The sequence below is a fragment of the Numida meleagris genome, chromosome 6 (assembly GCF_002078875.1).
Source record: "Numida meleagris isolate 19003 breed g44 Domestic line chromosome 6, NumMel1.0, whole genome shotgun sequence".
Classification (NCBI taxonomy): domain Eukaryota; kingdom Metazoa; phylum Chordata; class Aves; order Galliformes; family Numididae; genus Numida; species Numida meleagris.
Window position 1 is genome coordinate 5,914,713 of NC_034414.1, and position 25,285 is coordinate 5,939,997.

Consider the following 25,285-nt stretch of genomic DNA (forward strand, 5'->3'; position numbering starts at 1 on the left):
TTAAGCCTCAAAAGATGTTTTTATTGGAAGATCTCGACAGCTGCCAGCTTCCCTAAATCCCAAACTATCATTACACATTTAGTGGCAGACGAGGGATTTTTCTGGACCTTCCCTCCTGACCCAACAATAAAGCCAACTTGGTCTGAGATTGAAGATTCATTTATCTCTCCTTGGCAATTATCTCTATTACTGCCTGCAATCCTTCCCAATCTTTCTAAACAACATCCTGCTATTAAAGCCACTTGGCAAGCATTTAAAGCCCAGGATAAGTTAACCATGCACAAATATCCCACTCGGGGAAGGATCCGGCTATAAAAATAAACAGTTTACGTTCCGAAGGGCATGGTTCAGGACGGGCATTCTTCATTTGTGAAGAGAGGTCATCATTGCTGACAATAAAATTATGTAGGACCTGATCCTCCCCCGCTGAGCTCAACAGCAAAATCCCTCATGGTTTCAATGGTGTTTTCTGAGGTCAGCTGCTGGGAAAGCCAACATTCCTCAAAGTTGCTGAAAATCTATAATTGGATATATTAAGAGAGCTTTCAAAGGGACGTCGGCTTTGGAGGCTTAGTGCACACCACGCTGCAGAGGGGATCCCCGCGCATCACCGGACCCGCGCAGCCTCAGCGCTGCTTTGCGATGTGGCCTCCTGCAGTGGCTGTGGGGCTGGTGGGGATGCGTGGCAGCGATCCTGCCCACTGGCTTGCAGGCTGTGCAGCTCTTCTGTCACAGCACACCACTGTGGGAGGGGCATCCTAGTGAACTGCGCTGCACCTTGTGTGTCCATGTTTAGTAAAATGAAGCGCGGATCGGTCCTTTGGGACGCGATTTGAAAGCATCCCCCAAAAGCGGGTTATTAAGTCATGGGATGAACTTCAAAGTGTTCTTACGCTCCTTTGGAAGTGCTCACCAGTAGCTCTCTGAGAGCTGGAAACCTTCCACTTCTCCTTACATGGCGCTTTCCTGGCCCACAGGCAGCATTTCCCTTCGGCGCTCAGGCGAGAACAGGGCTTGGTGTGGGCCCAGGGGTGAGGGCATCAAGGGGCACTCCAGACATGCTGCAGCCATCCTCCTGGAGAGCTCAGTGTCCTTCTTTCCCTTTCACTTCAACAGAGAAATCTGAAATTCAGCAGAAGCTGTGGCAATCGCAATGGAGAATCGCTGGTATGCTGTGCTGACTGAGATTTTAAATAAATATTTTAAATAAATAACACTAGAGTGACATTCATTTGTTCTGTGAACAAGACACCACTCCCACCAGAGCAAATCAGAGCAGGTGACTTCTCCAGGTTACTTTCTGCAGCGTTCTGTGGGAAGCAGGAGATATCAGTGGTGCTTGACTGCCCTTGCTTGCGCAGTTCTCTATTTATTCCCACTCTACGCGGGGTGGTTGACCGATTGCTGAGAGCCACTGGAGCTCTCCCTGAGGACTTGCAGAGGACCTTTACCCTGGAAGAAGAGGCACTGGTGAGTTTTAGTCCAGGCAGCCTAATATCAATCATATCAGCATTCTGAGATGCTGCGAAGCCACAGCAATAGCAAGGGAGCAGCCAACCTGGACCAGCACCAAGCATGGCTCAAGGCCAAGATACCAGCAGAGGCTGGAGGTGAGCACAAACACCTTGGGGTGGTGCTCACCTGGACAAACAGCAGCTGTCTGTCCCCGTGCGGCGCTGGTGGGAAGGACGGGGACGGTACCGCTCCCTCGGCCAGCTCCCAATTTCCCTCATTACCTGCCCTAAGCTTCTCTCAGAGATAAGAGTTTCTTGTGCAAAGCCACTAATTTAGTCCTGGCAAAGGAGAGAATAAGTCTGGATGCAAAAGGCTGGTAGGATTTTGACAAGATGCATGTCGAGGTTGGGCGACTAGTCTTAATTAGGCCATCTTTGTTTACATTTGATGTTTATCAGCTAATTGGCATGGCAAGGTGTGAGTCACACTGCTTCCCTCTGGCATCAAATCCATTTGAGGGAGAAAAACCGGGAGAACAAATTATCCCAATTATAGGACACCCCACTGTGCTAATTGCCATCCCAGGGAGGCAGAGCCTCACACCACTCCTGTGCCGGCGCTGCTCCCACCCAGCCCTGCAACCCCAGGCCTGCACCTTGCTGCCCAGTCCCCTGTGCCACTGCTCTCAGGACAGGACAGCCTCCTCCATCACCCTTTATTCTCCCCTTCACTTGTTCTGCCTCGGTGGGGCCACACAGATCACAAGAGACATGGCCTCGTGCCTCCAGCGTTGCAGTGCTCGTCAGACCGGAGCCTGGAGGTTTGCTGTGCTGGGGCTGGACCTCACCCTCATTGTTGAGGCTCACGGGCAGCATTCAGACCTGCCTGGGCTCTTTCCCCATCCCCATCTTTAAAAATGCTTTTGGATTGCCAGCAAGCACCCAGTGCCCTCGTCTGTCCTCCCCTTCCTCAGCACTTGCTTGCTGTGACTCTGTGTGTACCATGCGCTATAAAACTCCACCTTCCTTTCTCTGCTTCCCTCTCTCCCCACCCTCCGGGATGATGCTCTGCCCTCATACCCTTTCAGTCCCTATAGCCTTTCCCCTATACACGAAGGGCCCAATGCGCAGGAATGTTTCTTGGCTGCCCTTGAGTTGAATGATGATCCTGGAGGCTTGGAAAAGCCACAAAGCTCAATGCTCTCTGTCTCCCTGTGTTTCTCTTGTCTTCCCTTCTTAGTAGGGGTAACAGATGGCTGAGGCTTTCACCAACAGTCCCGAACACATTGTCACTCCCAACTGAAAGTGAAATATTCAGTGGCATTTAAATTAAATAGACTCTAATGCTTCAGTAATATTAATTACGGTTTCATTCATCCCTGGCCTAATAAATCAACACATAAAGATAGGATGATCCCGTGGCTGGCAGCAAAGCAGGGCTATTCTGCCCTTTGTAAGGTTATGCACACAAAGCCCCCATTCTTACGGGGACATGATGGCCCCTCCAAACATCTGTGCTCAGCACCACTTGAGGAGAAGCCAAAGTGGTAACATTTAAACTTTTCTTGTCCAATTTGTCCACGCATCGGGGCTCAATTCAACAAGAACTTCCAGGGAAAATTATAAAAAATGTGTTAAGCAGGCGAAAACTTCCCCCCGCTTGCACTGCGGGTGAGCACATTTATTCCAGCAGGGCTGCCCAGAGCCGTGCGCTTCTTACCCTGGCCCCAACCTCCATGCCCGGGGCGAGGGGCACAGAAGTGCTATAGGAAAACCTTGCTAAAAGGTGACATTTCAGTCCCTGGGGAGGCCCATGGGCTACAGTTTTTCACACAATTTTTTTGTGTGCGCGCATACCACAGGGGAAATAGACTCTGCACTTCACCAACAGCAGGTTTTTTTCCCCTCACTGCTATACATATGTAAAAGGAGGCTAATAAAACGGTTGAATAAAAGATCGCTGCTAGTAAATCTTCCGCAGACAAAACCCTCCACTTGTGATGCTTCAAAGCTGCCCAGAGCTACCAGTTTAGCCCAAAAGTCCCAACTCAGTGCTGCTGATTGGAAAATAAAAAGCCCTGTGCATAAAAACTTCACTCCAATTGTTATGCAGTGAATGCAGCGTTTACATACAGCAGCTTTACTTGACCAAGTGACTCCCCAGGATCGCAGTGAAAAGCCAGTCGCAATGCAGCTCGGCTCCTCCGGGAAGGCCCTTCTAGAAGAGGTTTGCAAGGAATAAAGGAAGTCAGGATGAGAAATCAATGCCCTGTCTTGTAAGGGCATCACGGAAAGCTGGACCAGTTTTAAACCAAAATGCAATGGCAAAACCAGCCACAGAGCTGCAGGGCAAAGCAGTGGGACAGCATGGTTTGGCAGCAGCCTGGGAAAGGGGCTCACTCTGCACTCCTCTAGGTGTTCCCCATGGAGCCAGGGGCCGATGGGGCCAGCAGTGCTTTGGCTGCCCTACAAACACAGCCAGGGGGGCTGTGGGATGGGGACGGCAGAGTGCCTGGCCAGGGGTGCTTTCTTCCCATGCTTTGATGTAGCAAAAAGCTGGGTCACCCAGCTGGTGAAGGGGGGGAGGGGGGCACTGGCACTCTGTCATTGGAATGAGGCTTCCTTCTGCCTCCTCACCTCCAAACAGGCACAAGGTCACTTACGCACCATTCTGAAGGCTTGAGAAAAGGCGAGGCAGCCCCGGCCAGAGGGGGAAGTGGGAATTGATGGGCAGGGTCGTGCCGTGGACACGGGCCCAGGGGAGCCTGGCAGGGAGCCGCAGCTGCTGCTCCCCTTGGGGCTTGTCCCCTCCCCGTTGGGCTTCACTGCCTCCACCAGTCCACGCCTCAAGCTGCCCTGGGAGCCGGGCTGGCGGGGAGCTGCTGGCGGCCCCTCCATGTTCCAGCTGGTCCGAGCCCACTGCAGCAGCTGAGCGGGGAGCGCCCGCTCCTCGGCATGTCCTAGTTCCCATCAGCTGGCTGGGGCCGTTGGAACAGACAGCGGGAGCACATGTTGCTCCAGCCCTGCCGAACCCAGGCCTCCAACTGAGGGGCTTGGGGTAAAAACTGGGGCAGGAGCTGCCTGAGGACGTCAGGGTCATTCACAGAAATCTCAAATGATTCTCCTTTGGTTCCTAGTTTGGAAAAATATTTAACATTTCCAGACTCAAAAATTAGCGTCTGTTTTTGCAAACCAACCTTTTGTCCCAGCTGTTTCCAGTAAAAAACAAAAAAGTATTCCCTGCGGGTTTCGGGTGCCAAAACTCTCAGCTGGTGAAGGGGTTCTACAGGCAGAAGCCCAGAGTGAGGCCACTCACAGGCACTGGGAGCCGCTCCAGCGACCAGAGGATGGATCCTCTCTCTGGGTCACGTACAAATAGCAAACTTGCCAAAACCATCACCCCTTCCTCCAGCCTATGTGAACTCCAAACTACACCTCCATGGCCTCTCTAAAGAAAAACCTCCTTTCCTTGAGGAGGCTGAAGATACCCACCCCACCGTGTGTTTTTAAACCACAAGGTTCACTTGAATGAATACTGTTGTTAAATCCCGGAGAAAAGTTAACAAAATCCCCCGTTCTTAATCAAGGAGGTATTGTTCAACGTTCACAGAAAAGAAGCAAAACACAAAGTTCACCGTTCCTTCCCCAAGCAGAGGCTGGCAGGCATCTTTCAGTAACACAAGAATCTGCATTTTGGGGCCATTAGTGCTGGTTACGATTCCCAAAAGTACAATGTGTCATGTTAAGCCATTACCGCCTGTCCTCGGACATAAACCTTATGCAACCTGCTATGGGCTAACACAAGGATAAGTTGGAAAGCACTGTGAATATGACACAGATCAGCAGAGAACATTTCACTGGATTTATCTGAAGATATAATTTGTTAACATCTTTTTCTTGGTTGCTCAAAACATTCCCTGGTAGTTATTTTTAGTAATGACATATATGTTTCCTAAGGAAGACATTTTGCATTTAATAGTAATAAGAAATAACATTATCTACTTTTTATGATTGAAGATGAAGGAGTCTATTCTAATAGCTTCAATTGTCAACACAAGGTCCTCCGGTACTACATTTCTTGGCCTCCCTGTTGTAAAAGAACATGCCTATGTAGATATTATTAATTTATCATTGCACAAAACAAAGTTTATGAACACTTAATATTTAATGCACTGTGAATTTAATAATAAAAAATTAAGACCCTACCTTACATCATTTTTTAACTATCTGATTTTTATTCTTCTCATTAGCTCTTTATGGATCTATTCTGAACCATGGCTTGGGCTCAAAAGCAGTTAGTTGCATACGCTGAAAGGGAAATACTTCTTCTCTAGCCCAGCTGAACACAGAGACAACACCCTAATGAACTTAAGCACTATGACATTTCTACCATGCATCAAACACAGGGACATAAATATAAATACAAACCTGTAGTGCAATTAGAGCAGCCACCTACGCAAACTGAAGACATGGGTCTTCCTGCCTAGTGAAGACAGCAGACAGAAGGGATTTAGTTTCTTTCACAAAGGTCTGATGCTTTTACCTTTACACTCTGCCAGTTACCGCTTCTCGAAGGGCTTATGTCACTTCTGTCTGTCTAAGCAGCTTCTTGCATAAATGTGATTAATAAAAAGTGTTTCTCTACAGCAAAAAAAATAACAGAACTTCCTTGTTATTGTGATTTTGGTTTCCTCAGCACAGCCCGACAGATCTTGTCATTACCTGCAATCCCTCTGGGTGCTCAGAATAAAGCAGGTTGGGAGCTTCAACTCAGGAACATGCCTTTTGGTTCCAGAGGCACTGCCTGGCTCAGTCCCAGCTGAAGATCTGGCTCTGTTATGTCTCTACACACATACGCTTATGGTATATGATTCTGTTTCTACAGTAGGATTCATTCCAGATTTCAAGTACAGAACATGATTCATACTCATTTCTTTCTTTACATTTGTATTATTCTAGCCTAGCTGTTGAGGGTTTAGTCAGAAGAATAATTAATGTTTAGTTGATAATCTGAATCCCAACAGCTCATCCCAGACAATGTTCCTTGACAGCAAATCCTGCACCGCAGAGATTAAGGGACAAATTTGCAAATGTCAGAAGGCAAGGACCGCATGCAGAAATGCAGCACGTTCACAAGCACACCTCATCTGTGCTGCCCTGCACTGCTGCATCACATCTGAAAAAAATCTACACTCCATCAGCCATGGTTTGCCATGGCTGTATATAGCAGTCATGTATTTAGGAACATGGATCACCAGGAATGCATTCAGCTGGATATTTGTACATGCAAAGCTCCAACTTGCACACCCAACGTGTGTGTGCCTCTCAGGGTTTGCACATCCCACAACCCAAAGCAGCAGAGCTGGAACAAAAATAGAGAAGTAGTGGCTGGAACAGAAATAAAGAAGAAGCCTTCACCTTGTTAAAAACCTGGCACCGATCGCACTTTTTTCCAAATGAGACAGAAGGCAAATGTTCTCCAACAAAAGATAAAAAATGAATATCAGAGTTGGAATATTAATATGCCTGAGTATGGGAAAGAAGCAAGAAGAGGCAGAAAGGGAAAACCAACAGCAGAGCAGAGTCTTGCCTATGATCAACCCAAGCAGAGAGCACTGCTAGGGCTGCCCCTGGAGAAGAACGTGCGTGGGGAAAGAAAAGAGAGGTGACACCATCCAAGAAAAGGAAACTTAGAAAACTACCAGGAAGGGATTTGGAGTAGAAAAAACAAGTCATTAGGAATGGAAGAAAAAAGGGCCTGAAAACCGCCACATGCCCTTGGGCCCACTTTGGAAGGAAGGAGAGCAAGAAGACTTGCGTCTTCCACTGAGAGTTGAATTTGATGCACTGGTCAGTGAATGACAGCTGAAGCTCAGCTACCTCTTACCTTCAGCCAGCTCCTCACCAGGACAGCACCCTGGGCAGCAGGGCAGAGGGCAGTATGCGGGGAGCAAGAGGACGGGGAGACCTTTGTGACTTTGACCTTGCAGGATTCCCATGTTTGGGATCTGTCCTGTTTTCTTTTAGTGTGTGTGCCTAGAAAAATGGCCAAAATCAAGCATCTGAATGCAGCAGTTCCAGAGGTGTTTTTGCAGGATGGTGGGTGGTAGATCTTGGTGTAGCACCCACAGAAGTTTCAGTCCAGAGGAAACCAGGAACTATGCCCCTGCCCACGGTGCCATTCCTGCTGGCCCAGGGGTACCTTGCTGCTCCAGCATCTCAACAGCAGCACAGCAGCTACTAGAGGAAGATGATTTCAGGGAGTAAACAGACTCAGTGGCAATGCGACACTATGGTGGCTGTCATCACCTGGGATGTCACAAACCATCCACACCACTGGTTCCCGCTCCATTCCTCACTGTTACTCTGCATGGCTCCTGTGCAGCCCTGCCAGGAAAACATTCTCACAGGTCAGGGCTGGTGTGAAAAGGGGTTCTCTTCTCACAGTCTGCGTGCTGCAAAAGAAAATTATTCTACTCCTCCTCTCTCCAGGCAGCAGGAAAGCCCCTTGCAAACTTGCCAGTGACCTTTGTGTTACAGGTGGCTGTCAGTGCAACACCTAGGGGACAGAGTTGCAAAATGCCATCAGGTACAAATGTCTAGGAGAGTAAACAGCTCCACCAAAAACAAAAAATGGTATCTTGGCTTTTTTTTAAAAAAATCACTCACTGAAATAAATGAGAGTACCATTTTTTTGTTTGTTTTCTCATGCTCTACTGTTCTTGGAGTCTAGATCTGCTGCAGTAAATGACCATGCTGTGAAACACAGAGTGACACCAGGCTCCAGAGCCTTCCTGCTCACTGAGGCTTAGGCCAGGGCTGATCAGGCACATGGGTTGCTCTGAATGAGGCTAGCCATCCCTCTGTCCCTGTCTTGATGCTTTACTGCTTCACAGCCCTCTGTAAACACGTGAGTATCTAACCTCCCTCCCAGGCAATAAACATCCTACCACAGATACAAGAGAATACACAAAACCTTGCTGTAAGAACTAAGGACTGAAGGTCAAGTGTCCTAAGCAAGTGACTGCTCCTTGAAGCCATCGTGATTAAAGGGCTGCCATATGAAATTTCAGAATACATGTGTCTAACTGCTTCCTGCAAGCGTCTTTTAAAAATCAAGCTGAATCCTTTAATTGCAAGGTTGGTGAAAGCTGCTTTGTAATTTGCAGAGGGTTTCTGTAATGCATGTACATATTTATTGAGGGGTAATGAACCCTCCTTCACCTCCCATCCAGTGAAGCATTAGCACCACCAGTTGGTCATCAAGCCTGAATAACAGTCGGTCCAAAGTGCAGCAACAACACAAGAGCTTTGTTTGGGCTCTCAAGAGCAATGTGTTGTGTCATCCAGCTGTACTGCTTAGTTGACCTGAAGTCGAGGCAAGTCATGTTAAAATTGCGTAGGTGCATTTTGTCCTGTGTTTGTTGACTGCACCTGATGTGTTCCAGCTTGAAATTTAAAACATGCCAATTAGAGAATCAGAAAACTTTGAAGGGCCTATCTGCTCTTCCCTACTATTACAGATTGCATAAACAGGAATTGTTTTCCTTTTTCCTGGTTCTCGGCCTCTGCTTCTCTCTTCCCCTTCGCTTGCTCATGGACAGGTGTACAGGCATTTCACAGTACTTGCAGAGATTTCAACTCTCACTCTTACCTGTGCTAAGGCTCCTGGCATCACCTAGGGATTGTGCATGAAGTACCTGTGCATCTGCTTTACATGTCTTCGGTCGTGAGCACAATCCAAGAAAGTCTTAGAGAGAATCAGGATCACCGCACCTGTGATGTTTCAGCCACCACTTCACGGGGTTATCTAGGCTGGCTGAGATGGAGAAAGGGTGGCAACCAACACCCGGCAAGGAATAACACTTCCTAATAAACAAAACAGACTGTCAGTTCAGTGCATACAAAGGATGGAAACTCTGTAAAATGTCCCCTTACAAATCAAATCATCATAGACCCACAAGTGCTGACATTAGTACCCAGCCCATGGCACCAGGTGGATCAGCACATGGTGGTGCTCTGCTGCATCTCATCTAGGTCCTTTCAGCTCATGTCCCTGCTGTCCTTCCCACTTGGGATGGTGCCTGGTGGTGGCATCTGAGGCTGTACAGGCTAATGCACTACGGCAGGATTGTCAATCTCAAAACCAGCATGTCCAACAAAAAGCAATGCCCTGGACATTTTGAATTGTTAATATTTTTTAATTGATCTTGTTTGTATGTGGGCGCAGGAGTCTTAGTGATGCCTGTGGCCACCCCACGTCACCTAGCAGAGAGCAAGAGGCAGACCCTGCCAGCCCAGGATGCTACCATCACTTTGAAGGACTCCTGAAGGACAAAGGCCTTGGTGGGCAAGGCAGGTGAGAGAAGGAGAAAAGGACAAGGAATTCGCTTTCCCCATCATAAAAGTTCTGATACTCTTTGTGGCATACCTGCTGCTTGCTTTATGAAACACTCTCCGTGTTCATGCTTGATACACCTGTACAAATAAATATACCACAAAATCTTTTTTGTTTCCTCTTTGAATTTGCTTTCACTTTCCCTTCTTCCTCAGTTGAAACAAGTTTTGACCCGAGGATTTTCCCACAAACACATACATAACAGTTGAACAAAAAATAATCTGTGATGCCTTCACCTTTGTAAGACACTACCAAGGGTTAAAATGCATAGCAAATACTACTGTTCTCAGCAGGACTTTGTGTCTGATGTTGGCACAAAATCTTCCCAAAGCAAGGAGCTTGCTCGTGGGAGCAACACCAGAGCTCCTCACCTGGGCAAGCACTGGCAGCACTTGAGCCATGCCTCTGCAGAAGGTATGGGTTTTTTTAAAGATTTTCTTGCAGGAGCTTATTAAAATTGAAAAATGATGCAGCCCATCACCAGGTTGTTTCTCCCAGGTTGTACAGTGCTCAGATAGCATATCATTTCCGTACCCGAGCTCTTGGCCACGCAGGCTGTTCCTGTGAAGAGGCTGGGCAATCTTCAGTGCCGTGCCGTGCTCAGAAGTGCCGCTCAGACTGTAAATATTATATGCTGCTGCAAGAACATTTGAATGGTAATACTCAAGCAATTACTTTCCTTTCAAGATCATTAAACACAAATCTGACTTGTATTTTAATAGGACTGCCAATGTATTTAATGGGGGGCAGTAAAGGGTAGTTTTTTTCTAATGGATGAATGTTTATATTATTATCCACTCTGAGAGAGCACATTAGGAGGAGACTGGATAACGCTCATGTTTTGCCTCGGTCCTTTTTGCCCAGTATTCAATTTTTTCTCAGTTTTGCATCTTACAATCTTATGGCAAAACTTCATCCACAATAAAATCCACCACCACACTCTGCTTATTAGACACAAAAGGTCATAGAAACACTTTCTTTCCCTGCTAACTTCAGAGAAGGTTTTACATGTACTTCAGAGCAAGTGTAGCTCCACACTGCATGATGCTCCTACCTGTGCTCAGCATCCAGGATGGAAAAACACATTTCTGTGAGGTCAGTGCTTCCTTGTCAGTGTGCATCCATCCACGGAGGTTCACCGGTTGAACCTGCATCCAGTGAGCCACCTGTATGCTCACTGCAATGTTTTAGGTGTCAAACTCGAAGTCACCCTGGTAGGTAGTCAAGGGCAGTAGTTACTACAATGGTACCAAGCAGAATTTGGCAGAGTTTATAGGTATGCATTGTAAATGTTGTGATAAAGAACATGAGGAAGGTGGCTCTAAATCCAGAGCACACTGAAAGAAGCCCAAGAGTTAAAGGACAAAGCAAGGGAGAAGGCTTAGCATTGCTTTCCATTCCAATGAATGGCAGCAAAGGCCAACCAGGAGTCTCTACAGGACTGCATTTATAACCAGGACTTATCACGGTAAGAAATGGAGTGATAATGGTAGGAGCTTTGAACGGTTTCTGTGAGTTGTAAGCAGTAATAATGCAGATGAGCACTGTCAACAAACTGCCTCACCTGAGGGCTGGAGAAATCCCACTGCATCGACATACCTCTCTTCGCCATCGGTGCGGAGTGGCTCTGCTGCAGCAGCACCTCACCTGCTTGCCAAGAGCTTCTCCAGCGCTTTTAGCAGCAAAGCCCACCCTTAGAGGCTCCACACACCTGTGAGGACAGCCAAACATGTGGAGCACCATACACAAAATACAGAACATTCTCAGAGATAAGTACGAATCCAGAACTGTATGGCTCACCACCCTCCTCAGAGAGGTACTGTAGACCCACAGCTGCTGCATTTGGGACTATTATTATAGAAAACTGATGACATCTTCTGGGTTAAGGGCGGTTATTTAGAATTCATGGAAAATTTAGTCCTCTTGGCTTGCAGAAATAGTTTGATATACTCTTTAAATAAGCATATAAAGAGATTGATGTATGTTGTTTGTGGGTTCAGATGTTCTGAAAAGTGACATTTCTGTATGGCAAAGAATAAGCCTTAAAAGGGGATATTATTTATAAAAGCACCAGCATGCACAAGCAGTGTTTATTTACCATTTAAATGCCTCATTTCTGTTCTGGCTGTCTGTGCTATAATTCGCACAGGCACTTAAACTTGAGTATAAATAAATGCACAGAAGTAGCGTTTATGCAGAGTTAAGATGAGGAAATCAAGCGCTAAAAGATGGAGGCTGCTCCCGCACCGCCAGATCAGCCATCTTACCACCTCTGGCTCTTGCTGAGGTCTCCTCTAGCAGCAAGCACAAAGCCATCCATGCTTGAAGGGCTTGCTCAAGCTGCCAGGCTGAAGACGTGGCTGCAGTTCAGAGAGCCAAGCACTGGCCAGCGTTTCACCCCTACACACGGGAAACACACAGGAAGGCAGCAGTGAGGGACCTCGGGCATCTGGCCAAGAGCCTCCGGTTGGGAATGTCTTCCTCACCTCACCTTTAGGCAAAGAGAGACCTGCTCCAGCCAAGGACAGAAATTCAGCCTCCCTTAACTTAGTGTGTCTATTAAACAGGTTGGAGAAGTTGCATCTTTTCCTCACATTAAAGCAAACCTCTCTCTTGAGCTCATGAGAACAGGCAGCAGGATGGGAAATGGGTCTAAGGACGGGTTATGCCACTTATTTACCACATCTGTTCTGTGTCAGTCAGTGGGGAACGTGCTCTCCCTAACACATCCTCCTCCACCACTCTGGCATGGATGACTTGTGCAGCACAGCCATACAGCCTTTGGCAAACACAGGCCGTTGGCAGCACCCTGCAGGGGCGGAGGCAGCAAGCTGCTGGGCAGGAGGAGCCCTTCACACCCCTCATGGAACACACAGCCTCTCCACAGAGTCCTGTGAAGCACTGCCAGATGGAATGAGCACGGAGCTGAGTGTGCACCAACATCTGGCAGGGCAGCTTCAGATCTTCAGTCCCAGGTGATGTTTCTGTGCTCAGTGGAAGCCACGTTCAGAAAGTTCCACCTTCTTTGCTTCTGCTTTGATTGCATCAAAGAGCAAAGCCGGTGAGCAGGAAGATGCCCAAAGTGAACCATGCTGACATGGAGTGGAGATGCCGTTTGTGGTCTGCCTTGGTACAAAAAGCAGGGATCACAAAGCATCAGCGCTGTGCTGCTCACTGGGACTCCCTGACGAGGAGGCATGGTTATCTTCCCTAGATCAGGCTTTTCTGCTCGGATCAGTACAGTATTATCCAACATGCATACCGCCACTGCAAAAGCATTGTGTTGCATCTTGCTTCACTGCAGGGAATTCTAACAATACACAGCTGTTCTTTTTGCAACCGTGAGACCATACTTCTTCCCGCATGGAGTGAAGTGGCATGAAGCAGCACGTGGGCAGCCCGCAGGGTTACATCAGGCCGCAGTACTGAGCTCCCTGCTGCTGCGTGGGGACCTGCGTCCCACACAACACGGGCACGAAGGTGCAAAGCTCCCAGGGCTCTCACGGCCCTGGTCCAGCCCACGAACAGCAGTGTGAAAGCTGCGTGTGTCACTCCTTGGCCAGCTCCTGCTAGCTGCCACAACTGCAAGGTATTTGAGAGGGAAAGATAAATCATCCTTAATGATCAATGAGAAATATCAGGTTATTATTCCTCCCTTGCCTCCCTAACAACCTTCAAGCTTTGCCCACAGCAGTGCATTTGTTCTCAGTCACATTTTGATTTACTGACAGTGGGCTTTGGGAACAGCCCCCGTCATTACTGACAGCCATGGTAAGTAGCCTATTGACTTCAGTAGGTGGGGAATTTCACCCCTTCTATGCGCATGTGTGTATATGAGTGCCTTTTGAAAAGCACTAGGCATACATTAATGCTAATAACTAAGACCGCTGTTTCTTTGCCTGTGTCTGATAGGCAGCAGGCAGAGTGTGAACTACTCTATGTATCAATTAAATGAAAAATAAATAATAGGGAGAAAGTAATATCTTTAACAGTGTATTCACTGGCACATACATATTTATTAGGTTGCAAATGTAATGCTGCTCATATTGTTTATGTTCATCATGAAGCCCTAGAGTCATTTATGGTATCATGGTTTAAATTATGAAAGTCAGATGCAGTAGCATGGCCATATTCCTCAAAGCAGGCTTGCTGAGAAAGCTCTGCTTTTTGATTTCCTTCACACATTTGATCCATTACTGTTGTGAATCTTGCACGGAACACCATTCCAATCTAAGAGAATAAAATCAATTTCTAGACTTTTTCAGATTGCCACATCCCACCTTTAAAAACAAGCCAAGTGGAGGCAGGGTTCATTTAACGAAGGTGTAACGTGCACGTGAATCAGGAAACACAGCAGAAGCGTGCGCAGTTTGCTGGATATAACAGTAGCAAGGAGACTGTCTCTTAAAACATGGTTAAATATGTAAACTCTGCCTAGGGAAAATATTTATTTACCCAGATTGACAGCGATTGGGGTAAAAAGCACTCACGATAAGTGGCTCTTTAGCCAACTTTAATTTGTTGATGGATGGATTGATGGGAGGATGGTCAAAGGAATGACAGCATAACTCTCTGTAATGGAGATATCCTGTCTGCTGGAGTTTGTAGTACCATTTTGTCTAATTATTTGTGATCCATCTATGAGCAAACTTTGCTCCCAGTGAGACAAGTTGTCATTCCTTTTCTTTAAATGGAAATATGAGGAGGTAGAATCAAGAATAATTAGAGCAGAGGATGCTTACATCTTCTGCAGTCAAAAATACACACAAAATCATGCCTAGTGCTTAAAGGTAGTTTACGATATTAATTGAAATAGTTGTGCATTCTATTATGCAGTTTGTATGAGAACAGATGGCCCATTTCAGATATTAAACATTGTCTTTTTACATCGTTTCAACAAAATAAGGGCAAATAAACGTTGCTATTGCACATGATCTCATGTTCAAACCGTGTAGCATTGGTACAGGCTATGCTTTTCTTGTGCAAGTTAGTGGGGAAGCAAGAAAATCAATCAGAGGTGAATGCTTGCAAAGCATCCTGAGGAACCACAGAAATATTCTCCCGCTATTACTGCATGTATTGCAAAAGCAAAACCTGCCAATCAAGCAGCACAAACTGATGTCTCAGGTTTTTTGATCCAGACGAAAAACACATACTCCATGTTAGTGTACTAGCAATAGAAGAGCAAATACCAGTAGCTGCTGCCCTAGCCAGGGGGACACTGGCCCCACTATAACCAAGCGCAGCCATGAGGCTGCTCTAAGTTGACACAGCCAATTCTAGCATTTTTTTTTCCAGGGGTGGAGAGTCTGAAATGCCTGAAAACTCAGTTCCCTCTTAGTTTCCCCAAAATGTGGGCCATCCAAAATTAGGGCTGGTCACTGGGAGCCGTCAGCTCCTCTGAGTGCAACATGGTGGGTAACTGCAGGCACAACCCTACCCAGCACAATGCTGCGTGCTTTGGATCAGCCTCAGCTACACAACAAGCACATATGTTACCACAGGAAATTTAATGCGGAAGAAAACTAGCCTAGATTGTAGTTTATAGTTCTTTTCAGCAGGCCTGCATGAAGCTAATGACACAGAAGGCCATTTGGGTTAAATTGTGAAACTGAAAGATGCAGCACCTGCTTTTATGCTTCACAAGTTACTATAATACTTTCTTTCTAAAATCTATAATACTTCCTTTCTAAAATGCAATGTAAATGACAATACAAAAGAAAAAAAAAAAAAAACCTCTACAATGTCATTGTCAAGATTATTAAGGCAGGGCTCATCAGTGCACTGAAAAATGAAAAAATGATATGAGAAACAGAAAACATCATTATCCCATTTCTAAACCCTTGGCGCATCTGTATCTGTGTCAATTCATTGCACTCTCCATGTAAAAAAGGGGATGGTGATAGGTTTTAGACAAGAGAGATGAAAATGATCCGAAGCATGGAAGAGCTTCCCCATGAGAAGAAACCAAGAAGCAACTATTTATCCTGAAAAAGACTCCCAAGGGGAGAAACATGGCAGAGGTGTGGAGGAGGCAAATGAAGATATGAAGTACTTCAGCAGACAGATGAGAGGGGTTTAGAAACAAAGAAAAGTGCCCAATTCCGCTGGAATCAAACACTCCTGGGGCCATGTGCAGCATGTCCTCATCCCCAACTCAGGCAGTGGGTATGGGTGGGGACATGGGGCCACCTCACCAGGGGAGCCCCCAGCGCAGCTGCCAGGATTTCAAAGGAGCCTTTTTGTCATGGACGCAGCCCACACAATTCAAACATGGCATTTATTCTCTAGCATCTTCTCTCACCACTCTTCAAATCAAACAAAAAGCCCTGACTCAAGCAAAAATTTTACCAGTGGAAAGGGAGCACTGCCAGAGACCGTGAACCCCTGTAGAGATTTTACTTTTGCTATTGATTTTATGCGTGAGATGCTTAGCGACTCTGATAATATCTGACAGTAGAAGAAGCCAGAGAGAGAATAGAAAGGTTAATACAGTAACAATGTCGCCAGGAAAACTGGTAAAATTTTCAGAAATTAAGGTTTTAAATCTGACTGTAATACCTCATCGTTTGTGCAGCTGACAAGTGTTTTGACAAAAACATCCTCCTCCCATTGTGGAATTTTAATTTTTTACTGTTATTTTTGCAAGATAAAATGGGGTATAACAGAGAGCTATAAATGCTTCAGAAAGGGAAAAATGGAAATGGCAGAAGTCTAAGTGGTTAACTGAGGTCTTCACAGTGAAAGTACTTCTATTTCCTATTGTGCTAACAGCTTGCTTGTAACTTCAGAAGCACTGGTATTAGTGTGTTAAAAAACCTCATCCAAAAATAGTTTTTGAATAAAGAGGTCTCCAAATAACAGCACTGCTCCTCTGGGACAGCACAAACCAGAAGGCAAGGGGATGGGCACAGCGCAGCCTCAGCTTCTCTGGGACTTTGGAAGACGTGCAGCCAGACCTGCCCACCCCAACGAGCTCTGCCAAGTGAGGCTGCCCTTGGAACACATCCACCCACCCAAAACAAAACCGGGAGGGAGCCAAATGTGCTCTAGAAGAATGTTCTTTCCAAGGGCAAATTGCTTTTAAAAATGGATAGAACAGCTGAAAGTCTGGCCAATGTTTGGGTAGTCCCTCTGTTTGGTGGCCATCCTGGGGTAATGAGCAGGGTGCTTTGCACTGAGTAACGGTTTGAATTTGGTAATGCTATGGAACAGACTGCACAAGGAGGTGGGGGAGTCACTGTCCCTGGAGGTGTTCAAGAAATTGGAGATGTGGCAAGGAACATGGTTCAGTGGCCACAGCGGGGATGGGCTGACGGTTGGACAAGATGATCTTAGTTGTTCTTCCAATCTCAATGATTCTACAATTCTATGAATTCATGTCTGTCGCTTCCTAGTAGGCATTTCATATCAAGGTTCTTCAACATAAAGCACAATAAGCTGATACCTGTTAAAAGTGTAGATCTGGATGGCTCTGCCTCTGTGGTTCCAGCTGGGTAATGTCAGGACCTCCAGAGAGGAAAGGCATGTTTGAGGATTTCCCCTACTGGGCAGACCATCGCCCGCCATGCACAGTCTAGAGAGCATGGACCTCACTCCAAGTCTTACACTCATGGCCTGGCCCTGAAAAACAAGGAGGTAACAGATCTGACCCGTGCTGCACTATCTCTGCACTAAGATTTTCCCCAGTTGTCCAGGTCTCAGGCATTTGAACAATGCATTAAAAGCATTTATTCATTAAAATATAGTGCTTACTACAGAATTACTTGAGGACTGTACGTCAAGAGACTAACGTGTCTTTCACATTTAGTTCAGCAAGACTTCCCCCTGTAACTGTAACCCACTCTACCAGGGAATGTACTATAGCTATTACAGAGTTAGAGAACCAAAAACTACACATTTGAAGTGACTGCACGAAAAAAGTGAATGGGGGTGAAATATAATTAGCTGAGGCAAGGACAAGTAGGTAAGTCTCCACAGTCATAATTTATGTGGGATATTGTTATCGTTATTACCATGCAATTTAACAGGAATACACCAGAGCAATTTTCGTATCTTAAAACATGCAGAAGCACTCACATATGTATGAGAAAAGTCTCAGAACTCAAATCATCCAAAATAATCAAGAAATTTATTATCATAAACAGCACAATTAACACAGGGATCACAAGGGATCAGTCTCCAATTTTGATAATCTTAAGAGAAAGTGAAAGCATTATTAAATCTTCGATGTAGAAATGAGAGCTATGTTCACATCTTTGTGCGCATCACCAGCGCTCTCCACCCAGTAAGTCCATCCTCTACTATTCTTTGCGAGTTCCAGAAAGAGCAAAATTAATAAATTTGGGATCTTCTAGGCCATTGGAGGATATGCACTGTGCTGAAAAATACTTGGACTGACCTTACCGTTTAAAATTCATCTTCTTCATTTCTGAAGCAGAGAAGAAAATTTTCAGTTACTACAGATGAGAAGGAGAAGGCATGGAAACGATGGACTCAAGATTCTGGAGTTTTAATTCTGTAAAAAGAAAAATGCTGTTTTACGAGGGTCTGTACCGCCATCCATAATTTATGGGCTTCTTCCTAATGTTGCTGTCAATATAGTATTGCTCTCATCAGCTGTATAAATTATTTCTACCAGTAACGTGGAACACAGTGCCACCATTTCAACAAAAGGAGACATTCATCATTTTAATTCTCACTTAAATTGCTGAAGATTATCCACTGCCCATTAGATTTCAACAATATCCAAATGTAAGCTGTCCTAATCGTATGCTAAAATACAATCACCACCAACTCTCAGAACCATCTATAAAATCTCTCTCTCTCCAACACTGATCAAGTTTCTATCTCCATCTGAAGTTCTTTTCTCTTCTGTCCTTGCACTCATGTTTGCCCACTGCGCTTTCAACTTAGTACACAGCAGGACCTCATAGTTGCCTACCTGAAGTGAATAGCTTGTGTATACATGTATATACACAATACATACCGTTTAGAAAAAATTGTCTTTTAGGGGAGCACGAGGATAGGCTGGAAATTCTCCCCAGGATTTAGTGTTGTCTTTAAAAATCTGTTTCTCATGTATAAAAATGATGTCCCAGATTTAGAAAGTGAGCACTTCAGATGAAGTTGAAAAGTACTGCAGCTGTCAGTGCCATTTCTGGCATTTCTAGATCACAAAATCATTCTCTATCTCCTGGTCATGCACTCAAATAAGAACAAATATCCAGATAATGCACATTAGTGGCTTTATAATTTCTACGTTGAGCCCAGAGGTGAGTTTGGAGCCTTGGAGTGAGGGCAGCGAACCTCATTACACCAAATCTGCCTTCCCAGCAAATGACTCTCTGCAGTTGTAAGAACGCAACAAATCTTCTCTAAATTAAGGCTTATGCATGTTTGTTTAGACCCATATTGTATATGCATCAGACAAAGAGAGCCCATTATGTTATTCTAGGGTTTTGCTTTTTTTTGCATCTCTTTTTATCTAATACTCTGCCAGTCTATGTCTGTAAAAATCTTCTTCCCCATTTGCTGAATCATGCCTGGAATCCATATTAGAAGTCAAGTGTGAAAAAAAAAGGAGGGGAAGATGCACTACAGGCAGCTGTTGTTGCCAATGCCCTTTTTTTTTCCAGAAATAAAAGTCACACAAAAACTTAAAATCTTTCTAGGCCGGTACTCCTTACTGTCAGCATTACCTCCCTTCAGATCTGTAAAAGGGCAAATATTTTCCTAGCAACAGCATTAAGCCATTTGCAAGGGTTTGGAAATAGGCTTTCTGTCTTTCCCATAGCTGACAGCACATTGTGCTGTTCTTGCATGCCCATGGTTTAGCGTGTTCTCTCTTTAGCATTAGGACCTACTTAACTCCAAAAAAGAGCAGAGCAACAGTAAAGCTTGGCACTCACTGGCACATTTGTTCAGCTCTAACTCAAGCACCAAGTGACAGAGCAAGGGAAAAGCTACTGAGAGCACTCCAGAAGCAGATGTTACAAACACACAGCTACAGCAGAAAGTTGTATAAGCCAGTATTAATTGGAATGTGCCGGAGTATTCTTACACAATCTCAAGCCAATAATTAGACTGCTAATTGACGAGGCACTTACTCTTGTCTTGGTAAGAGCCATGATCTGTTTTTAATCATTGTGCAAAACTCCTAGAATAGAAAGCAAGACAGCATGCATACTCCTATACAAAAGATCTACAGTTTGTTTTGCATATAAAAAATAAATAAATACAAAGCTAGATATGTTTTGTAGCAGAACCTAAAATGTTTAATGTATGTATTGTTTTAGCTTCTGGACCAAATCTAATTCTATTCCTTTTTCACAGACCACCAACTCCATAACCTTATTTTCTTTCATCACTGTGAGGCACCAACATGCTTCTCCGCATCTACCAGTGCACTCCCAGCTAGGCAGCTGAAGCCAGCGCCTAGTGGCACTATTTCCCTCCCTTATTAGCAATGCAATAAGCATATTTTCAGATAATTGGGTTTCAGGAGCCACATGCTCCTGTCTCTGGCTGAACAGAACTAACTTCATCACACTTGCTGACGAAGATCTATTGCCATATATTACAGAATCACAGAATTGTAGGGATTGGAAGGGACCTCTGGAGGCCATCTAGTTCAAACCTCTGCTAAACCAGATTCCCTACAGTATATAGCCTGTTGAAGAACTGACCAGGCACTCAGCAGTGCTGGGAAGAAGTAAAGCTGATTTCCAATAACAACTATTTGAACTTTTGCAAATTGCTCTAATTTCCATGCCGTCATTGACCGACCACTTGAAATCTCAATAAACAGCCCTCACGCGGCCTAGGAAAACACTAAACAGCAACATATACACGAATCTCTCAGTTTTGTACAACGTGCCCCTTGACAGAAACTCCTCATGTCTCTGCCATTTCTCCTCATGTTTAAAGCACTATCTGAGGATGGGCAGTTGGCAAGACATATCAAAGGTTGCCAGTGGTTCATTGATTTAAAGAGGTTGGGAGTCACTAGGTTATTTAGTTATGCATCCTTGTCAGTGCTTAGAGTGGCCTGATGAAACCCTACTTTTGGGAAAGGAACTAGATAAAGAACCTGGACCACAACAACCACAGATGGGTTGAGGCTCTGCTCCATATACAGATTTTGTGATGGGTCCCTCGCTACAGAGACAACACAAGCCCTCCTTGTATGCTACACTTGGAAATAAAGAAATTGAAATTAAAAGAGTCAAACTGATATCTTTTTTGTGTACATGCAAAAACGTTGTATCTGTGTATTCAAGTGACAGAAGATTTCAGGAAAGGGAGCGGACCTTATTTAAAACGCACAACAGCAGAGAAGCTGGATGTTTTATAATAAGGCCACCAACATTTAGTGAGCTAGTAACATGTCTGCAATCCATTGACATTTCTCATTCAAGATGAGGGTGAAACCTAGAGACGTATTTTTGGCGATATGTCAATGCTGAAATGAAATGAGGAATAGAAACTCTATGATGTGATTTTTGCAATACTGATTGCCATGAAGAGTTAGGTTTTTTACTGAAACCTTTCTTCATGCCTAAGCTCTCAAGGAAAGTCTCTGGACAGCTCCAAAAGTGTTTTTTTTTTTCCCCCAAATAAAGCAAGAGGCAGATTCTCATGCTCCTTATTCTATAGATCTCCTTGCCAGCAGACGTTGGGGATTTTGCAAGTTTAATAATATTTAAAGAGAGACTGGAAAATAACTTGAAAGAGATCTGTTGAAAGCACTTAGGCAAGTTGCATTAGATTCCAGGGACCACTTGAATCAAAATCAGTCTCCAGAAGGAAATCAATGTCACATGGAAACATCGTATATGCATACCCTGCTCTTGCTCTACCATGAGCACGTGGTATGGCCACTGCTGAAGACAGCAGTCTTTTTGGCTTCATGTAGGGACAAGACATGTGCTTAGCTGTCCAATTTTTTTAGTTTTTTTTTACTAGTCCTTCATACTTCAGTTACCTCTTAAATCTATGCCTACAAATGAACAAATTCGTAGTGATACATACATTTTTATTCTACTGGCTTTTAGATGGATTACATCTTTGGACAACATCAAGGTGGGATGGATCCACCTATACTTCCATGATACACCTGAGAAAGTGGTGACACATCCAGAGCAATTTCTCCACCTTGCAGTTATTTTCACACACAGCTCATCATACCTTACTTGTTTTATTACTTACAATATTTTTGTGTGTGTGTTTTCTTTACTTTTCGCTTCTGTGAAGTTATATAAGGTGATTAATGCTCTCTGACTGTGTGAAGGCTTCACTTGATTCGCGAAAAAATAATTAGAGAAGAAAGAAACCGCCCTTAGAAAAAAACGTGAGACTAGCTGGAAAAGTACACTTTGGGCGTGGGAACATTGCACAATAGAATAGCTTGGGGGAAACAAACGTGGTGATTTTGTTCTTCTCCTCTACTTGTTCAACAAGGACCTCCGTGAACAAGATCTCTTCTAAATTATCAGGAAAAAAAAAAACAGAAATTAATTCATTAGGGAACATTGCGCTTCTTTGCCAGTAGACTCACCTGAGTTAAACTTCTCCAAAACTTTTGACCAGACAGGGAACTCCTTCCCCATAGCTTTTGCATTTGTCAGAGGGTTTGGTTCAGTTTCAGTGGACAAATCATCAGTCTGGCATCTCCACACCCAGGTGGGAGTGAAATAAGGACCAACCTCTGCCAAAATAATAACAATAATAAACAGAGATATGTTAACTAGTCCTTGCGCACAGCCACTTCCTCCTCCAGAGAAAGAGGAAACGAAGGGGAGGGTTTCAGAAAACAAAAGCAACACAATGAAACCTACTGGCACTTACAACTGCCACCTTTCTGCAGGGCTTTCGACCTTAGTAGCAGAGATTTAAGACTATATAACTTGGGTCAGACTTCAAAGTCATTTTGGCCTTTTCCATATCCTATGGATTTGGAACAGTAGTAGTGTGGGGCAGTGAGGCCGTGCAACTCCCACTGTCCAAAGAGATGGACTGGGTCCTGAGCTTAACCATAAGGGATTACTTGACTCAGTGTATTATGTGAATCTGAAATAAGATTCACACCACAGAGTTCTACTTTTATTTGCTTGGAAAGTTTTCCTCCTAGAAATATTTCCAGTAAATGTCTAAGATTACTAGAGATCTCAGAAAGGAACATGTTCCTGCAATTTCCCCACTGATTTTCAAGATCCAAGGCTTAGAGCTTGATTGAGGTAGTACCTATTAGCATGACAGGGAACATCATTGCATTGGTTTATGTAGCACTGAGCAATTTGTCACATGTGACAAGAATTACAGACCATGCTCCCACATGGATACAACTGTTTCACACTAAGAAGTCAGTTATTTCCACGTAACTTTTCGATAGAAACCCTCTAAAAAGTCAGCTTCAAAACAGGTCTATCCACTTTCCCATCTCAGGATTACTCATCTCTAGTCAAAAAACCCTGGCTTTTCTAGAGCACAGCTTTACATTCTCTTTGGCCTCAGAATCCAGTGACCAGGATAGGGTGCAGTACAGGGAATTTCCTCCAGCTAAAGTGCCTGGAGCCTCAGATCTTAGGCTTTCAGCTGGAGATATTTTAGAGCTGGAACCTGTTCTTTGCAGCTCTAAAAAAAATGTCAGTCTGAGTTCTGACGTACCATATGTCTCTAACCTGGGAATTTGTGTAGCAACAGAAACAGGATTAGAAGACCCAATTGTTACGGTATATTATGGTTATACATATAGATGTCCTCCTTCATTCTTGTGTTTCACTATCAAATCTTAATTTTGTTACAACATCATATTGGTTTCATCAAACAAACGAACAAACAAACCAACCTCAGTAAAGCAAACAAAAAAGAAGAACTAGCAGCTATACTTTGGGTCGAATTTTGTTCTCAAGCAAAAATAAGGTGTGCAGGAGGTTGATGGCTTTCAGTCTTACAAGCACATGTTAGTCCACAGTTCAAATGATCTATACTAACTCATTTAAAAAAAAAGCGATGCGAATTTTAAGTCCTGGGGGAAAAAAAATCAAGATTGTCAAGTCTGAGTTTTCTCTGTCCGCCTTCCAAAAGATTCTGTAGTTTCTTCTAACATTAAAATCCATACATCTATACTTCATAGAATCATACACTCATTAAGGTTGGAAAAGGCCACTATCACCTAGTCCAGCCATCAAATCTTCCCCACCATGCTCACTAACCACGTCACTCAGTGCCACATCTCCATGGTTCTTGAATGCCTCCAGGGATGGCGACTCCACCACCTCCCTGAGCAGCCTGTGCCCATACCTCACCTCTCTAAGAAGAAATTTTTCCTAAGATCCAACCTGAACGTTTGTGACATCAAGAATATGCAACGTCAGAAGCTTTTCAGAATTTACTGGTAGAGAGAACAAGTAGAGAGGCTAATCTAGTGCTGATTCATTGTTATTTAATACACTACTTATATTTCAAAAGGCTATTAATTAGATGGCGAGAGATCACAGGGCACTGTGTATGCTTTGGTTTTTGTTTCTTGATTTTTGTTTGGTTTTTTTTTGTTTTTCCACAAAGAAAGCATGTTCCCAAAAATCTCATTTAATTCTGCTAAATGAATGGGGCTAAGTAACAGCACCAGGGATGAGTAAGCAGTGCCACCTCAGGCATGCTTCACTGGCTTGCAAGAGATGGGGATGCCCACCCAGAGCAGCTCATCAGCTCACACTCGCTCTCTGCTTGGCTCAGCGTCTGGTCACTGCAAATTCCCACTGTGCTGGCTTCCACCACTTCAGTAATGGACGGCCACGTCAGTCCCATGGATAGCAACCATCTCTAGCTTTTCAGGGAAGAAGTCTCTTCGTTCATCGCACAAGAGTGCTTCAGGTGTGTTGGTGACACGAGCCATGGTTCACACTGGTTCATTTACTTTCATCAGACACATCAATACGTTTTTACAGGTCTGTGATGGCTTAAGCAAATTTCCTAACTATATGTTTCTTCTTGATGGGGAGTTGTTGGCCAAGAGCTCACGAGTGAACAGAGCACTCTTTCCAAGATAAATGGAGGTTTCTTCACTGCCCATGTAGAAATCCAGATGTCAGTGGGGCGTTAGGGTAAGAGCTGGTGATGCAGACACAATTAGCGGACATTGTACCTGCAGACTTGCAGCAGTTATTAATGTTGCTTAGGAAAAAAGGGTCACAAACAGAGATGTCAGACTCTGAGACTCCTTAGAAAATTATGCTGTCAGCAAAAGGCCAGGCAGACCCCTGAGACGGGAGCGCATGCCAGGAGGTTCCTTTTGCTGGGAACGCAGAGTTCTCCCCTCGGGGACTAGGGGTTGGCAGCTGCACACCTGCCTCCCTCTGCAGCTTTCCGAGTGCCTCCCCAGATGGGAATGTTTGCTGGAGACGGCCCATGCTGCTCTGAGCAGCTCCCT

The 25,285-nt window shown here is 44.7% G+C and overlaps 1 protein-coding gene across 22 annotated transcripts in view; it reads right to left on the reverse strand.

Moving 5' to 3' along the window:
* Positions 1-25,285, reverse strand: part of WT1 (Wilms tumor 1) — a 244,861-nt gene continuing 219,576 nt past the window's right edge. For 8 of the 22 annotated variants that reach the window (XR_002440296.1, XR_002440276.1, XR_002440279.1 and 5 more), the window contains 10 exons: positions 22,412-22,561; positions 18,259-18,370; positions 17,300-17,475; positions 12,120-12,252; positions 11,452-11,563; positions 10,907-11,063; positions 10,387-10,489; positions 9,886-9,932; positions 3,588-9,323; positions 1-1,452 (listed from right to left, as the gene is read on the reverse strand). The gene's annotated coding sequence lies outside the window, so the exon portion shown is untranslated. Of the gene's footprint in view, positions 1,453-3,587; positions 9,324-9,885; positions 9,933-10,386; positions 10,490-10,906; positions 11,064-11,451; positions 11,564-12,119; positions 12,253-17,299; positions 17,476-18,253; positions 18,371-22,411; positions 22,562-25,285 lie in introns of all 22 variants that reach the window. The other 14 variants (XR_002440285.1, XR_002440280.1, XR_002440282.1 and 11 more) reach the window with 14 other exon arrangements.